At 35.8% G+C, this 17,381-nt stretch overlaps 1 long non-coding RNA gene across 1 annotated transcript; it reads left to right on the top strand.

Annotated features, from left to right (window-relative positions):
• Positions 1-4,688: 4,688 nt before the first annotated feature.
• LOC139353663 (uncharacterized) lies at positions 4,689-5,170 on the top strand. Its single transcript, XR_011604881.1, has 3 exons — positions 4,689-4,813; positions 4,880-4,959; positions 5,014-5,170. It is a non-coding gene; the product is annotated as an uncharacterized lncRNA (long non-coding RNA).
• The last annotated feature ends 12,211 nt before the right edge of the window (positions 5,171-17,381 follow it).

Below are 17,381 nucleotides of genomic sequence, written 5' to 3'. Positions count from 1 at the left end.
ATAATAAAATGTATATAAAAAAGAGCATATAAAAAGCGCACCGAGCGAGGGAGAGGCAAGATAAAAATATTATGTTGTTCAAGTGAAATATGACACTCTTATGTATTCGCAATTATTTTCGTTATTCATACAGGACGCCCGAGGAGCGGAGGAGCTGAAAAGGACATTCAGCCAGGGCACAGAACGCAGGACCTTCTAAGAGCGGCAGTTGCCGTGACAGATTCGCATCCACGAACCTATGTATCTCGCATCTAAGCATCTACGCATCCAAGGTGCCCTAGTGAAAGGCGATGAGATTCGAATTCGCCATCTTTGGCAATTCGAGCGGAAAGTTTGACGCCTTTCCTTGCGTGCAAACCGGAAATTGGCCCTCTACGAAGTCAGCTGTCACCTGCTGATGACGCTCTTCATATCCTCATCACTTTCCTGATTTTGGGGCGCCCATTTACTGGAAATTGCAAGGTGATGCGTTGGTCAAGAACGTTGGTTCATCTTGGTTTTAAAAACTTCGTATACATCTGCCTTGATTGAAGAGAAGTGGGAGATGGAAATTAAATTTATGATCTTTAATTTGAATAAATAGAAAAATATGAGAATCCATAAAATCAGAAGTGGTATTAAACAAATACAAATAACACTTCTCCGATTTCAAAGGTTTTTCCATTTAGGCAATTAAGTTAACCATTTCTTTGGCCAAAATATCAGCTTAACAAGCTTCCACCTTGGGTAATGAAATAAAGTCAGATTTATCTTTTCAATAACCACGTTACGTACTATACATACTTAAATACCTTGAAGCACAGTCGACAGAAAGGGAGAAATCTATAAAAGGACATTCAATACAAGAGGATAACTTTTGGCGTCAATTAAAATTGAGAACACCTTGGGGGCCGTTGACTTTTGTGCAGTCCGTCATCAGTTGCACACAAGCCTCACTGTACCTGAAGTGACGTCAGTCGGTGACAGGCTGCCCGACGCATTTTCGCTTTTCCCGCTCTTTTTTATTTTTGCCGCATTCCCCGCCCGGAGTGCGAGGGAAAATTAATTTTTCTCATTCTGGGAATATTATTTTTGTTCCATTTCGTTTAATTTGAGCAGGAGTCTGGCTGCCTCGCTCCTTTTTGGCCGGGCTATTAAAATATGGAATCGGAAACGGTTGATGGCGAATGGTAGATGGTAGATGGGAGATGAGAATGGTAAGGAATCCGCTTAAACAGCAATTTTTCCATTTTCAGTTACGATCTGCTCTTGACATTCCCGCAGACTGCCGAAAAAGTGGCGTAATATTTTTCATAAAAGTTTATGATGCACAAATTTAGTTTTACAGCATTGAATCCCACGCCCTTTCCCAAAGAGTTTCTGCATTTTTGTTGCCAATCGATTTTGTAGCAACTTTAACTCGATTTTTCCGGATTCCCGAGGGAAGGGGAGTCACACTCTCTGTTTTCACGAAGGATAAGGGCTGAGCCCTGAGTCCCTGCGCACTCCACTCCACCTCACTGGCTCGTTCATACAGCCCTATATATTTATTTAGAAATTGTACGCCATTTAAGCGCGTAATTGTTTTGCATGGCTGGCGAATCGCAAAAATTTCATTTACATAAAGCAAGAAAGAGTGATGCAGATGGATGTGGAAAAAGAGAGCGGAAAAGCAGACAGCGGGATATGTGAACAAAACCAAAACGCGCCAAAGGAAATTGACAGTTTTGAAAACCGAACATTGAATGTCCTGTTGGGAAATTTATAGGGATGATTGGCTAGAAGGGACAAACAGAGTTCACAAAATAACAGTTATCTTGAATTTTCAGATATATTATTTAAGTTATTTATAAGTCCTCCCAAATTCAGAACGACAATTTTACATAATGATAACCATTGTGAACTTATAAAATATTTGTTGTATATTTTTATTTGCACCCCTTTAAACAAAAGAAGAAAACCAACACGAAATTTATTGCTTTGATGGAAAAACAAAAAAAAAAACTTCAACGTTTTTTTACGTTTTTCACTTTTACAGAAATATTTGCAGGCATGTCCTTCTCCTACAGGTTATATAAGCCCACCTTTTTTGTGCTCAAGAATTCAACATGAATGTTATTTGATTAAACATAAAGCTCAGATTAGCTCACAGAATTCTCTAATATGCTAGCAAATGCAGCCCTTGGTTGCTTTGGTATTCCATTTTCATTTCCAATTCCTCATTTCAAATCCCCGTTTGTGACTGACTTGGGTGAAAAGTTCTTGAGACCTGAGAATGGTAAGGCGCGGGCACAAAAATGTATGGAATTCCCAGCTATTCCTGCCACTTAATTAGCAAAATTTGAAAAGGATTTATTTATGCACGCTGTAACAACTATTTTTAAGCCAGCTTGAAGTTGTTACTTTTCAGAAAGCAAAGTCTGAAGGGATTAGGAATAACCCGATTTCATTTTAAGCCTTTTTTGTGAAACCCAGACGAACTTGCGTTCAATTAAAATGTCCAGAGTTCTCGCTTTAAGCCGTATTGATTCGGTCGGGGGGCTCCGCTTTTGGTTGCACAACTAATTGGCGATGTTCTTGCGGCTCGCTTCATTTAATGGATTTCCCGTCACCTGCGCGGTATAAATAAAAAGGGTTAATGGAAGCCAAAGATAATTTTGCCGCTTAATTCTTTTGCCAACTGCGAACTGCAAGCCGACCCCCTCTGTCCACATACCCGCAAACTTGCCGTCGGTCCTGCAGAAGGCGAGGACGGGATGGAAAATAAGGAAGTGATGTAGACTGGTAATATAAATTATTAAATAAACATTTATAAATTGTTATTATTGATTTCACTGTGCTCTTGTTTCGCCATTGCCGTTGTTGATGTTGTCTCAGGCCGCTCTCTTTGTTCGCCCCTTATATTCTGATTTGTTTGTCGTTAAAGGCTTCATTATACCCGTTACTCGTAGAGTAAAAGAGTATACTAGATTCGTCGGAAAGTATGTAACAGGCAGAAGGAAGCGTTTCCGACCCCATAAAGTATATATATTCTTGATCAGGATCACTAGCCGAGTCGATCTAGCCATGTCCGTCTGTCCGGATGAACGCTGAGATCTCGGAAACTATGAGAGCTAGGCTATTGAGATTTGGCGTACAGATTCCTGAGCTTCTTACGCAGTCAGTAGCCTGCCACGCCCACTCTAACGCCCACAAACCGCCCTAAAATGTAACTCCTACAGTTTTGATGCTAGATAGAAAATTTTAACTTTTTAAATGTATTAGTCTTGTCAATACCTATCGATTGAACAAAAAAAAATTTTGCTACGCCCACTCTAACGCCCACAAACCTCCAAAGAAAAAAGCTATGACGTCAGAGCCAGACAATGCGAAATGTTTTTACGCGTGTATGTGTGTGTATGTATATACCCTTCAGTTCTGCAGTAGGGACGCGGTGACATGGCTCAAGGCAAAAAGCTTTTTTTGTTTTTTTTTTGTGCCTAAAACGCTGTGCCGCTGTTGACGTCAGCAGAGCAGTCGGCGCAGCGTAGAAGACTGCCCACGAAAACGATCGTGCAACAAAGAGAGGCAGATATTCGGATATTTCCCTCTCTTTCTTGTCTTATAATCTGCCTGCACTCCGCGCTCGTAGAGATAAATTTCGGCTGGTCCGTTATTTTTTTTGCGTCTCTCCGTTATGTTCGGCTAGCGACTAATATTTCGGCGGAAAAATTTTCGTGGAGAAGCGAAATGTGAATGCCCTAATATTTTAGGAGCATTATTGTGTATCGAAAAAAACAACTAATATTGTTTTATAAAAGTAAACTATTTGATTATAGTAAAATTTAGTAAATTGAATTTACTTATAATGTTATATTTACTTATTATACATTCTTATTACAATATAATTTTATAGTTAAGTTATAGAAATTTAATCCGTTAAAATTGATTTAAGTATTTAAAACATTTAAGTATTAACATTTAAAAAACAAGGAAGAACGCTATAGTCGAGTACCTCGACTATCAGATACCCGTTACTCAGCTAAATGGAGATATGCAAGCAGCAAAGCGAGATTAAAATGCGCCACCTACCGGCGGTATACAGATTTAAGCGTTATGGGCGTTAGAGTGGGCGTGGCAAATTTTTTTTTGGATCAATCGATAGGTATCGACGAGACCAATACATTTCAGTTACAATTTTTTATCTAGCATAAAAATTGTGGGCGTCACAGGTTTTCGCGGTTTGTGGGCGTTAAAGTGGGCGTGGCAAACTTTTTTTTAGGTCAATCGATAGGTATTGATGAGAACATTAGCATCAAAACTGTAGGAGCCACAGTTTTGGGCGGTTTGTGGGCGTTAGAGTGGGCGTGGCAGTCTACTGAAACAAACTTGCGCTGCGTAAGAAGCTCAGGAATCTGCACGCCAAATCTCAATAGCCTAGCTCTCATAGTTTCCGAGATCTCAGCGTTCATCCGGACAGACGGACATGGCTAGATCGACTCGGCTAGTGATCCTGATCAAGAATATATATACTTTATGGGGTCGGAAACGCTTCCTTCTGCTGTTACATACTTTCCGACGAATCTAGTATACCCTTTTACTCTACGAGTAACGGGTATAAAAATCGTAATGTATTTTTTACTCAAGAAGTAAAAACTATATAGTCGGATATATTTCACTTTAGAAAGGGTATAGGTGCAGTGGCACGCGCCAACAGCGAAGAGAAACCAAAATAAATCTAGTAAAGGGGTGAGAAGACTTGGTGCATTCTGTTTGAGTGATTGAAAGGGAAGCATCCATTTTAATGGTGCGCAGCAGAGTTACTTTAATCGTTTAGTTAATATAATAAAGTCAGGTAAGTGCTACATTAAGTTTAAGATGTTGTGCCATGATCTTAGTTTAAAGTACGTAAATTTTGAAGGTATTTAATGGGTTCCGTTAGCCGAAAGTGGATGACGAAATGTTTTGTGCCAATAAAAATTCTGCAACAAGCTATAAAAGGTAAATATACAATTAAACAAATAAAACGCATTTTTTAAACATATGTTTTTTCAGGAGCGTTGGCCAAGGATTCAGAGGACCCGGACAAAGGTTTAAGAACGGCGATGTCTAACGTTAAAAATAAGCTTACGAAGCAAAAAAACAGAAACAATAATTGTACAATTTTTGAAAATCTAAATAGTACCATATAATTAAAATGAAATGAATTAAATTCTATATTTTTTTAATTGAAAACTCAAGGAAAAATTCTGATTTTCACAAGTGATTCACTTGGGACGTGTCCCTTGCAAGTGATTTCACAAGTGAAAACTCAAGGAAAAATTCAGATTTTCCCAAGTGTTTCACTTGGGACGTGTCCCTTGCAAGTGATTTCACAAGTGAAAACTCAAAGAAAAATTCTGATTTTCCCAAGTGATTCACTTGGGACGAGTCACCGGCACGTGACTTCGAAAAATTTTCATTTGAATTTTCACTTGTGAAAATGCGGACATCCCATACAATTTTCTATATGGAGCGTCACTTGTTCTTCACTTGTGCACGAGGACATGTCCCAGGTGATTCCCAAGGTGATTCACAAGTGAAACTTTTTTTTTGGAACTGAAGGGTAGTTGCCGGCCGAACTTAGCGGCAAAGAAAAAAGCCCTGCCGGCGCTCAGAGAGAGCAAAGTGCGCGGCTAACTTATTCTATTGAATAATACACCCTTTATCCATTTGTCCCATTGACGGGCAAAAACCTTTAAAGATCTGTACATCTTTATTTATCTCTTTCAAAGAATATGAATTAGCTTAATAAATACCTATAGATTGTCCTAAAAAAACTCTTCCGTTTTCAGTCCAATGCTCTCAAACCAAAGTAGTTAGGACAAGCCTTGACACTACCCTGCAGTTCCACAATTGAGTTAAGCGCCCAATCATCACGATGCCGACTGCGACGTCGGCAGAGAAGCCAGCGACGCCGGCAGAGCTGAGCGCAACGGCGGCAAAGCGACGCACTCTAAGTCAGGTCCGCAAAGAGAACGCACAAAAAGTAATTTTGGGCTCTTCCTCTCTCGCCATGTCTCAGACGGAAAAGTGCGTGTGAAGGAGGACCAGCAACTAAAATATATAGACTTTTGTGCACCCTTGCCTTTTGAATAATGCGACATTTGTTCGTAAATGATAAAACAACCATTTAAAATAAAAGGTTTCTGTTTTAAAATATTTGTATTTCTTAAACAAATTTATAGGTTTATTAATATTATTTAATAATATGTGAAGTTTTAAGAATATATTTTTATAAACCGATTTGCATAGTCGGATATGTCTATAAATACCCTGCTTTTATGTGCAAGATGCATAGACCAAACGGGACATGCCAAAAAAACAGAGCAACAACGGATTAGCGGAACCGTTGTTGTTGTTGCTTGTTGTTTTTCTGGAAGGCACGCGACTTTTTTCGTCTTTTTCACTTGGGTTTACTTATGTGAAGGAGTTAGAATTGCACGCAATTAAGGTAGTTAAATAAAATAAACCAGTGGTTTAAAAGTAATACCTATACGATTCCCAGGTAAGTCTGTCGCAGACCAATATTTATTTAATCAGTGAGAGTAAAAACAAGTTAATGTATATTAAAAAAATGGAAAATACAAGATTCCCAAAAAAACACGTGGCGGAAAAAAATAGCTGTGAAAAATATTAATTTTGGACGTGAAAAACAACAAATGATGCATATAAATAAACAAATGAATGAATCTGTGAAAAAATTTGAAAATCTTATTGAGTGCTAAGTTTCTTGGGACCAAAAATAAGAGATGTTTGTTTTTATAACTTATGATTTTTTGTATTAATAACATTAAAGCACAATTTTTATTTTTGTGTAAGTAAACAAACATGGCTATTTAAATAAAAATCTCAAACATCTCTAATTTTCCGTTCCTGGAAAAGTGGTATTTTTTCCGCATCTGCAAAATAAATAAATGATTTAAAAAATAATAAAAAAAATACATAAATAATTTTTTACAACAAAATAAAATAAATCAAGTGACCGAAAACAAAAGTTTGCTAATTTCTTCTCGATATTTTTTGCATTTTCTTATATTTTTTGACAAGGCTGAAGGTAAATCTATAAAAAAATGGAAGGCTAAATCGTTCCATCTTAAGCATATTATCCGAGGAACTTTTTCTGTCCCACAACTTACTTATTAAGTAAGTTTTTATTGATGCTGAAAGTAACTATTGTTTGTAAGTTTACTTTTTAAAAGACTTCTGGGATATTTACATTGAATGCCAAAGATAACATTTCTTTTATTATAAATAAATCTTACAAATAACGGTTACTTTCGGTCACTCGTTTTTATTCTCGTCTTGTTTTATTTTTAAAACTAATTTTTTTCTAATACTAGATGCAATCGCCCTGGTGGATCCCTCGGAGCCTCCCGAAAAGGCGCTGCAGAAGGCAATGCGGTGCGTTAAAAACTTGAGTTGTACCAAAAAAAAGGCAACGCCGGCACCAGATGCTGAGAAGGAGGTGCCAGCGACCCCGATAACACCGGAAACCCCCGAGCTCAAATTTTAAAATAAACAAATAAAAATAAAAATTACAACTGAAATTTTATTTGCTGCTAAGCGCTGAAAGTGCGCTTTTTCGCTGCTTGAATGAGCGCTTAACGTGTGCTGAATGTGTGCTTTTACCGCTGCTCAATCGAGCGCTCAACATGTGCTGAATGTGTGCTTTTTCCGCTGCTCAATCGAGCGCTCAACATGTGCTGAACGTGTGCTTTTTCTGCTGCTCAAAAAAGTGCTCAAGAGGGTGCTCAAAAAAGCGCTCAATGCGTGCTATTTTTTGAGCACTGATGAACCCTAGGACATGCCAGTTATATGACACATTATTTAGGGGCTCTTACCCAATTTATAAACAACTTTGAGCCGAGAGCTAATTTCCAAAGAACTCTGACAGACCCGAGATAAATCCGTGGTCAGCTATTTCTGCCAAGCAGGCCTCCAAATCATTCCCACCCAGATCAATTTCACGCAGTCCGAATCAAACGGATGCTGTAAACATCCAAACCGATATTGTAAACAATCGGAGACCCAAGCGAGCCCTGAGCCCGCTAACGTAAACAAAAGATCCCCAAAGCGAGTCCCGAGTCCGCTAACGTAAACAAAAAGATCCCCAAAGCGGTCCCTAAACTCCGCTAATGTAAACACCAATTTCCGGCCAAGATTGGACTTCGAATTTAATTGGCAAATTGCATCATCCTATTTTCCGACTCTCTTGAGTCATTCTCTTTATCAATTTTTGGGGATAAAATCTCTTAAGCCGAGGTTTGATTATTGATCATTGAACTAGAGAGCAGCCAGTCCGTTTTTGAGATCCGAATCGAGCAGAACAAATATTCGAGAATAAATACAAGAGCAGTGAATTAAATAAGTTCGACCTATTGTAAAATTGTAATAGTGAATAAGTGATTGTTAAAAATAAAAATAAATTTTTTTAATCAATTCACTAGTGAGAAACTTAATTGGCGCCCAACGTGGGGCCGTGTGATTAAAAAAATTCTAAAGCAAAGCTTTTAAATAAACCCCAAAAAAGTTTAAAAGTGAAAAAGGAATTTTGCGCGGCCAACAACCCGATACAACCGACGAAAATATAAAGCCTGTGTTGATAAAAATAAGGTGGAAATTAATAAATGCAATAATCCCCTTAAACTCTATACAACCGGCCAAAAAATAAAAAGTTTGTGTTGATCAAAAAATAATAAGGTGGAAAATAATTAATGGAATAATCCCCTTAAAATCTCACATTACAAAATAGTGTTCGTAACATAAAATCACTGCTCGGACAAAATAAAAAATTTAAAAAGTGACAACAAAATTCATCGAAATAAATAACCATTGTGGAAAACAATTTAATTAAAAAAATATCTAAAAACAAAAATCTACAAACAAATCTTCGAAAAGACATTTAAAGACAAAAAGGCTGAAGGGCAATCCCTCGCCAAGAAATAAACACTGAAGAAAGAAGGAAGACATCAATTTAAAAACCCGAAGAAGGAAGGAAGACCCCAAGATACAAAAAAGGAAGGACGACCCCAAGCAGGATCATCATCTAAGAAAAACGACAACCCCAAAAAACAACGACAAGAAAAATAAGGAGGACGATTCGTGAGCGATATAATCCTTTTTTTATTATTATTATTATTTAATAAGAAATTTGTAAAAAAAATATAATTATACAAAGTGGAAGAATTAATTTCTGATTTCGAAAATATTCTCAAAATGTCAGAACCTTCTACAAGCCAGAACGGAGCAAATAAAAGACTCCACGTAAGCTCGCCTCAAGAACATCATCAGGCGATTACAAACAATACCATGTTAAATGTAGGCGATTTAATAAAACAAATTGTAAATTTTGAATTGAATCCATTAAAGGAAGAGATCGTTAACTTAAGATCGCAGCTTTCTCATAAAATTAAAACGGTTGAAGATTATCAGATAGAGATTATAGATCCCAATATAAAGTGCGACACATCTTATGAAATCATCAAATCTGTTAGGGAATATAAAGGAGAAGAAGATAAATATTCCGCCCTATCGATATTAAGAAACAAAATAACGGGAATGGCAAACGATGCCTTAACCCATAACGGAACGGTATTAAATTTCGATGCCATAATGGCCAGACTTGACTTTGTCTTTAGCGACAAACGTCCTATTCATATTATTGAACAGGAACTAAGTGTTTTGAGTCAGGGAAAATTATCAATTATGGATTATTATGGTACAGTTAATAGAAAGTTAACTCTACTTATTAATAAAGCAATTATGACCTACGGGAGAAACAAGCCGATAACAGCAGAAATGAATGAAAAACATAGGAAGACTGCTCTTAGAGTTTTCATTACCGGCCTAAACGGCCAAATTTCAGACACAATTTTCTCAATGAATCCACCTGACCTACCGAATGCAATGGTCATAGTTCAGGAATTGGAAAGCAACAACATGAGGGCGCATTTCGCAAACAGTTTCTCAACCACTCAGAGAAAAAATAGTGAGCAAATCTCTGGTGGAAATGGACAAACACGTTTCAACCAAAAGCAAAGACAACAAAACAACAATTACAATAACCAGCGAAATAGTAATAATTTAAGGTTTAATCATGACAACAACCAGAACAAAAATAATTATGGTTATTATAATCAGAACAAAAATAATTCCTGGAACCAGGGTAGATTTAATAATAACCAACAAAATCAGTGGAACACCTATAGGCAGCCACAAAATAAGCCAGAACCAATGGAGGTAGACGAGTCTATCCAGGTTCAGAATAGGGCTAACAACGGCTATAATCAAAACTATAATAAATATCAAAATAATAATTATAGCCAAAACAAGTGGGATCAAACAAAAAGTTTGAGACCCAGAATACTCAGCAAGGACAAGCCCAAAATAAAAGGGTACCAACTGGAACTGTTAACCAACCGGCAAACAAGACAATGAGACTAAACAACATTGAGGAGAACCATTTTTTAGACAAAAGTCAGGAGTAGGCTTACCCTACTTATTTAGAAATGACCCGAAAATAAATAAAAAATTAAAAATATTAATTGACACTGGGGCAACCTCGTGTTATATTAGAACTGGAGTTTACAAAAATAAGAATGAGCTTCCAATATACAAAAGAGTATCCACAGTGAATGGATATTCAATAATTAAATATTATCATATGATAACTATTTTTGATACACGATATACTTTTTATGAAATAGAAGGGCTAGACTCAGATCTACTGATCGGCTATAACCTATTGAAAAAAATAGGAGCTGTGATTGATACAGCTAAGGGAGTTATCAAATATAACGGAATAGAAGAGAAATTAAATTATGACAACGGAAACAATTTAAACCAACATTCTTTAACAGAAAAAAACACCATTCTTCCATTAAAAGAATTTATATTAAAAAAATACTTTGATGAAAAGGCTCAAATCAGATCCGAATCTGAAATGGGTAATCAAAGCGAATTTAGTTTGGGATATACAAATCCTGAACACGCCGTCGTTGAAATATCCGACAAAAATAAAAGTTTGGAATTTAAAAATTCCGAACACGCCGTCGTTGAAATATCCGACAAAAATAAAAGTTTGGAATTGAAAAATTCTGAACACGCCGTCGTTGAAATATCCGACAAAAATAAAAGTTTGGAATTGAAAAATTCTGAACACGCCGTCGTTGAACTATCCGACAATCAAAAAATAAACAACATAAAAATATCATCTGCAGATCAAAGAAAAGATCTGGAGAATGAAATATTAAATATTATAAATGAAGAGCATTCAAAAATAAATATGCAGATTCCTTTTAGGACAGATATACGCGGTGAAATAAACACCGTAAATGATAGGGCCATTTACAGCAAACAATACCCTTATGCTTTATCAGCTTCAGATTTTGTAAATTCTGAAATAAGTCGAATGCTAAAAGAAGAAATTATAAGGCCAAGTAGAAGTCCTTATAATTCCCCAGTACTAGTGGTACCAAAAAAGGGTTTCAATGAAGATGGAACTCCAAAACTAAGACTCGTAATTGACTATAAAAAACTAAATGAAAATACTATACCTGATAGGTATCCAATGCAGGACCCTTCAGTGATTTTATCAAATCTCGGAAAAGCCAAATACTTTTCAACAATTGACTTGGAATCTGGATTTCATCAGATTCTCATGAACGAACCTGACATACAAAAAACCTCATTTTCAATAAATAATGGGAAATACGAATTCCTAAGAATGCCTTTCGGTTTGACAAACGCTCCTAGAATATTCCAACGAGCGATGGACGATATTTTGAGAGAACAAGTGGGTAAAACATGTCATGTTTATATGGATGACATTATCATATTTTCAAAAACAATTGAGCAACATTACAAAGACCTAATTGTCATTATTAAAATTTTGCTGAACGCAAACATGAAAATTTCGATTGAAAAATCAAAGTTCTTTAAATTAGAAACAAACTTTCTCGGTTATGTTGTTTCTCACAATGTGATCAAAACCGATCCCGAAAAAATTTCAACAATTGTAAGATATCCGATCCCTAAAAATATTCGAGAGCTTAGAAGCTTCCTAGGCCTTACAGGATATTACAGGAAATTTGTGCAAAATTACGCAAAGATAGCTAAACCATTAACAAAATATTTAGAAGGCCAAAACGGCAAAGTATCTAAAAAAGCATCACGTAAAACTTTAATACAGTTTGATGATTCAGCTGTAAGAGCTTTTAACGAGCTCAAAGAAAATTTAATTGCACAAGTAGAACTAGTACAACCGGACTATAATAAAAAATTTACCCTAACAACTGACGCGTCTGACTTAGCAATTGGTGCGGTTCTTTCTCAGGAAGGAAAACCAATCACATTTATTTCAAAAACTCTAACCAAAACTGAACAATTATACGCGACAAATAAAAAGGAACTTTTAGCCATAGTATGGGCTTTTAAAAACCTTCGTAATTACTTATATGGGGTTAACAACATCGAGATCTATACCGATCACCAACCTCTTTCATTTTCCATTTCTCAAAAAAATCCAAATATCGAAATGAAAAGATGGTATTCTTTTATTGAAAGCTATTCACCCAAAATAATTTATAAGCCAGGAGCAACAAATGTTGTTGCGGACGCATTATCAAGGATACAAATTAATAACTTAACGGAAAGTAATGAATCGGTCTCAGATCAAAATACTCAGCATTCAGCAGAGAGTAGTTTTGAGAATGTTATACAAGAAACCCGAAAACCCTTAAACCAATTTAAGCAACAATTGCTAATAGCAACGGGGAGGTATACAATACATGAGTCGATTAATGTATTTGGAAATACTAGACATATAATAGAGTATGATACTCCAGAAAATTTAATATCAATATTAAGAGAATATATTCCACCCAATATAACAATAGGAGTTCACTGTACTCTAGAAGATTTTTATAGAATTCAAAAACCACTTAAAGACAATTTTATAAATACATTTTTATACACTAAGACATTTGTCCAGGATGTCGAAGACGCTGAAGACAGATCCGTGATTATCACAGAAACTCATTGTAGAGCTCATAGAGGGCTTGATGAAAATTATAAGCAAATAACTAGACTCTATTATTGGCCTAATTTATACAAAAAGCTTAAGGAATTTATAAAGAATTGCACAATCTGCAATCAAAACAAATACAACAGACACCCAGTACAGATTCCTATCGGTCAAGCGCCTATTCCAGAAAGAGAAGGTGAAAATTTGCATCTTGACATATATTACGCCCAAAATCTTATATTCATTACTTGTATAGATTCCTATTCGAAATATTTGGTCGTAAAAGAAATCCCTAACAAACTAAATATAGAAAATAAAGTTTCAGAAATTTTACAACAATTTCCATTAGCCAAATCTTTGATGATAGATAACGAACCAAGTTTCTCTTCATCCCAATTCAAATCCTTTGCTCAAAGAAATGGGATATCTCTATTCTTTGCAGATCCTCGACATAGTACGTCCAACGGACAAATAGAAAGGGCACACTCTACTTTAACAGAAATTGCTCGCTGCATTAAAGATGAGCTTAATTTAGTTGATTATTCCGAAATTATTATTAAAGCAGCACAAAAATATAATTTAACAATTCACTCAATAACCAACCAACGACCTTTTGACATACTATTTAATAAAATCAAACACGAAGATATGCCTAAATTATTGCAACAAGCTCAAGAGAAAATGTTGCATTCCCACAATAAAGATAGACAAAATAAGAATTATCACGTAGGAGAGGTAATTTACGAAAAGAAACATGGGGAAAGAAACAAGCTAAATTCTAGATACAAAAAACAAGTAGTTAAGGAAAATCTCCCTAATAAAGTTATTATAAATAACAGAAACCGTACGATTCATAAAGATAATATAAAATAATTTGTTTCAAATTACAGATAATGATTTCAATAATGTACTTATTACTGCTGGTAGCTACAACCAAATCCGAAATTATGGGTAACACGAACCATGATTTCCTTCTTTACAAGGATACCAAAGATGTTCTTATTTATGAATCATACGCAGATTTATTTCATATAACTAATATAAGTCTTTATAGAGATATAATTAATCTTGAAACAGAATTTCTGAAGAATCACGACAGCAACAATTTTCTTTGGGAAATATCCCACGATTTAAAAATTATCCAAATACTTATCTCCCAAATTATACCCAGTAGATCGAAAAGAGGCATTAATGAAATAGGCACTATTTGGAAATGGATAGCGGGAACACCAGCTCATGATGATTTCATAACTGTTCAAAATAAAATCGATGATTTAATACAAAATAATAACGATCAATACGTTATTAATTCTAAAATATTTAAAGAGATAAAATCTTTATCTGAAGAATTCAAAACAGCCTTTAAAGATCAAGAAATTCCGCTTAGAAAATATCGTCTGCGTTTGCTTACTTACGATCTTATGAATTTAATGGACACAATTACACTCGCCAAAATCGATGTATTTAATACTAAAATTCTAAACAACGACGATATACAAGAAATTTATAAACACGAAAATAGACCTGTAGTTATAAGAGACCTTTTAGATATATCTGAATTTAAAATCGCTTTGCATCAAGATCTTATTATAATTTACATAAAATACCCTATTATTACCGATCGCTGTGACGTTTACAATTAACGATCCATTTCATATGATGATGGAAAATTATTAATTGATAATCACGTCGCAAAATGTAGAAATAAGTACTATGTAATGTCTAATTTTAAGACAGAAATATTTAACAATTATTGCACACTTAACCCAGAAGGTTCTTGTTTCACCAGATTACTAAATGGAGAAAAATCTTTTTGTAACAAAATCAGAGAAAACAAGGAAGAACGCTATAGTCGAGTACCTCGACTATCAGATACCCGTTACTCAGCTAAATGGAGATATGCAAGCAGCAAAGCGAGATTAAAATGCGCCACCTACCGGCGGTATACAGATTTAAGCGTTATGGGCGTTAGAGTGGGCATGGCAAATTTTTTTTGGATCAATCGATAGGTATCGACGAGACCAATACATTTCAGTTACAATTTTTTATCTAGCATGAAAATTGTGGGCGTCACAGGTTTTTGCGGTTTGTGGGCGTTAAAGTGGGCGTGGCAAACTTTTTTTTGAGTCAATCGATAGGTAATGACGAGACGAATACATTTCAGTTAAAATTTTTTATCTAGCATAAAAATTGTGGGCGTCACAGGTTTTCGCGGTTTGTGGGCGTTAAAGTGGGCGTGGCAAACTTTTTTTTAGGTCAATCGATAGGTATTGATGAGAACATTACATTTCAGTTAAAATTTTTATTCTAGCATCAAAACTGTAGGAGCCACAGTCTTGGGCGGTTTGTGGGCGTTAGAGTGGGCGTGGCACTCTACTGAAACAAACTTGCGCTGCGCAGGAATCTCAGGAATCTGCGTGCCTAATCCCAGTATTGTAACTCTCATAGTTTCCGAGATCTCAGCGTTCATACGGACAGACGGACAGACGGACAGACGGACAGACGGACATGGCTAGATCGACTCGGCTAGTGATCCTGATCAAGAATATATATACTTTATGGGGTCGGAAACGCTTCCTTCTGCCTGTTACATACTTTCCGACGAATCTAGTATACCCTTTTACTCTACGAGTAACGGGTATAAAAATAAAAAAGTAGATGTAATCCAAGATGGAGCCATTTTTGTAAATGGAGAAAATACGGTTAATGACACTCATTTAAATGGGTCATATTTAATTACTTTTAATGGCACCTCTATAATTAATAATATTTCCTACACCAATGTAGACAATAAGATATTGGAATACATCACAGCTCGAAAATATACAGATTTTTTAATATCCGAATATATTATATCTAATGATTCGGAACTCTCATTTGATAATATTAACGTACTAAATCCATTTATTCAAATTAAACAAACTCAAATACCAATTACGTTAATATTAATCATATTAGCATTAATATACTTAATTATTATGATTATAATCAAATTCAGAAAATTTTTAATATTCAAACCATGGCAAATTCGTATAGAAATCGAACCAGAAAGCAATATTTCCGATATTGAGATAAATAATACACCCGACAATGAAAATACCCTAGAAGAAAATATCATTGTCGAATTAACCAATCAATTACATTCAATATACCCAACAGTTCCAATGAATCGGGACGATTCAATTTAGAATGGGGGGAGTTATATGACACATTATTTAGGGGCTCTTACCCAATTTATAAACAACTTTGAGCCGAGAGCTAATTTCCAAAGAACTCTGACAGACCCGAGATAAATCCGTGGTCAGCTATTTCTGCCAAGCAGGCCTCCAAATCATTCCCACCCAGATCAATTTCACGCAGTCCGAATCAAACGGATGCTGTAAACATCCAAACCGATATTGTAAACAATCGGAGACCCAAGCGAGCCCTGAGCCCGCTAACGTAAACAAAAGATCCCCAAAGCGAGTCCCGAGTCCGCTAACGTAAACAAAAAGATCCCCAAAGCGGTCCCTAAACTCCGCTAATGTAAACACCAATTTCCGGCCAAGATTGGACTTCGAATTTAATTGGCAAATTGCATCATCCTATTTTCCGACTCTCTTGAGTCATTCTCTTTATCAATTTTTGGGGATAAAATCTCTTAAGCCGAGGTTTGATTATTGATCATTGAACTAGAGAGCAGCCAGTCCGTTTTTGAGATCCGAATCGAGCAGAACAAATATTCGAGAATAAATACAAGAGCAGTGAATTAAATAAGTTCGACCTATTGTAAAATTGTAATAGTGAATAAGTGATTGTTAAAAATAAAAATAAATTTTTTTAATCAATTCACTAGTGAGAAACTTAATTTGCCTATGTTAATTTCAGCACATAGCTCCATACAAATTGTGCGCTCATTGAGCGCTCAGTGATGAGCTTTTTGCAGTGATTGAGTGCTCAATAAGCGCTGAATGGTACTGCAGGGTACATACATACATGTATGTGTTTATGCATGTGTGTGGACGTAAAAAATTGCAATCTAATATCCGCGGCAAATGACAAACAAAGCTATTCAACCAAATATTTTGAAATACAGAATGTGCCTTAAAATTGTGTATGTTTAGCAAGCATACATAAATATAAATGTTTTTTGTCTATTTTATGTGTTGCTTTCTCATTCTTGGCGCTGGCTGAAACAAAAGCAGAGCCGAGAAATGAGAGCAAGGGAGAGAGAACAAAGAGCGCGGCTAACTTATTTTAAAGTTTGTTATCTGAGTAACGGGTATCTGATAGTCGAGGTACTCCTTGTTTTGTTTGCATTTTATGGCGTGGAAACTATTGAAAATTATTTGCTGTTGGCAGAGCAGCATGCATTTCA

The sequence above is a fragment of the Drosophila suzukii genome, chromosome Y (genome assembly GCF_043229965.1).
Source record: "Drosophila suzukii chromosome Y, CBGP_Dsuzu_IsoJpt1.0, whole genome shotgun sequence".
NCBI lineage: Eukaryota > Metazoa > Arthropoda > Insecta > Diptera > Drosophilidae > Drosophila > Drosophila suzukii.
Note: the sequence above shows the minus strand (reverse complement) of the source record. Positions and strands in the feature narration are given on the sequence as shown.